The sequence below is a fragment of the Phalaenopsis equestris genome, unplaced genomic scaffold, assembly GCF_001263595.1.
Source record: "Phalaenopsis equestris unplaced genomic scaffold, ASM126359v1 Scaffold000002, whole genome shotgun sequence".
Lineage (NCBI taxonomy): Eukaryota > Viridiplantae > Streptophyta > Magnoliopsida > Asparagales > Orchidaceae > Phalaenopsis > Phalaenopsis equestris.
The window spans coordinates 49,739,383-49,741,540 of NW_018164444.1; positions in this window are offsets into that span (position 1 = coordinate 49,739,383).

Genomic DNA, 2,158 nt, shown 5'->3' on the forward strand with positions numbered 1-2,158 from the left:
ATATATTTAGGAAGATTTACATACATATCATTTAATTCGTATGTATTTACATATATGTATATCAGATACGCTTCTGTAAGAATCTTGACAAAATCCAACAAATAAAAAGTACAAAGGAGCTCATCTAATAAGTGCCCACATAAGAGAAACTCGGGGCCCAGAGATGGAATACCAAGTCCCACAGGTGGAAGACTGAATGTCCATCAACGGAAGAGTAAGGGTTCAACATTAGAAGGCTAAGTGTTCACTATTAGAGCACCCAAAGACCTATCTGATTAGGTGCAACCCCCCCTAAGCCAGGGTTGAAAGTGGTCCGAACTGAAGACTAAAGCCTATTGAGCCGAGCGGGGGCATCGATCAGCCTCTCGCCATAATTCGATTCAAGGGAATAATACAACGTCCCTAGTAATCCCATGAACGCCTTTGAGATTTCTCACTAGGGGCGTCGATCTCTCATCATAACTCAATGCAAGAGAAGAATACAACATCCCTAGTTATCTCACGGAAGCCCTTAAGATTTCTCACTAGAGGCCGAGAGCTAGTCATCACATGGAGCATCCTTGATGGATCACCTCGTCGAAGAGTAATATACTTGTCGGATGATGTTGATTCACCCTCTGTCTGATAGCCTAGCAATGTTCTGGCAACATGAATTCCTTATTCAGGGCTCAATAGCTGGTAACCAACCTAGCATAGCTGACCAACAAAACTAAGCCTATTGAATCAAGTCTCGCCGACCTGTTAACTATCAAGGGCCGACCGACAATCGAACGAGAACAGACTAATTTCAGCCGACCGAGTCATAAGATGGCAGAACTGAGGGCTTATTTATGTGAAATACCTAAAATATCATATAACGTCTCCATTAAAGTAGGGACAAATATGCAACTTCATATATTGTAACCTATTCTTTTATAAATTGGGGATCACTTCTCAAAAAAAGATTAATCAATAATTCAAATTACTGTTCATTACTGTGCACTTCTCTCTCTATGTGTGTCATTCTCTCCTGTCTTACGCAATATTAACTTGGGCATGATTCACGGACAAATCAGAAACAACACATGTTAGCACTCATGAGTGCGTATGAGTATAAATACAATAAAGAAAAAAGACAAGCATAAATCAAACTAGATAATCAGTTATTTGATTGCGCTTTCAGACAACGCAGGAATATTATCTGACTTATTTCTACAGGAATATTACATAGATACAAAGATGCAGCGCATAATAAAAAAGCAAAAGATTAAAGCTAGATCAATGAGAGCTGGACCTGTAAAGCTACAACGAAAGATGCCAGGAAAACTTGCTTCAAAAAGGAACTTAACAACGTAGCGGAGCCACTGCAATGGGAGTGGTGATGGCCAAGCGAAGCTTTCTAAGAAGAGCGAAGAAGGTGAGCAAAGTAATCCAATCGGAGGTTACCGTGAAGTTTATCGCCAACGATATTTAGAAGGCGATGAACGGCCCACTGATTGTGCCGGTAAAAATAGGATCTCCGCTTCAACCGACGAGAAGATGTATCTACCTCCCCACGACAGAAGGGTTTCTTAGGTAAATATAGATTTGGGAACGATCTCCATGTCTCTCGGCAATATAAGATGGCTGATTCTGCTGGAGAGATTCCAGATTTTCTAAGGAAGAAGGAAGATTGATATACTCCGCTCCTTCTCTTCCTCCGACGACGTCAGATAAGCTTCTCTTGCCGGAAATGTATCGCCGGTTATACCGTGAGTAGATCACCGGCATAGTGATTTATGAATTACTTGTGTAAATTAATTATTTAAATAAATGGTTATATATAGGAATGTAAATGAGTCGAACACGAGCTGAGCCATCGTTTATATTTCGAGCTCAAAAAGTGTGTTCGTGTTCGGCTCGTTTGCTTAACGAGTCGAACACAAGTTGTTCACGAACAAAGATTCTTTTTAACAATCCTGATCATATAGTCATAAAACATGAGGATTTGAGCAAGATTTAAAAATTATTGTTTATATTAAAACATCATTTGAATCTAATTTAATAATTTTTATTCTATTTTCTTAATTAATATTTTAATTGATTATAAATCTTTGTAGCCTTGTAGCCAATTAGATTTTTTAAAATACCACTTAATATATATATATATATATATATATGTATATATATATATACATAT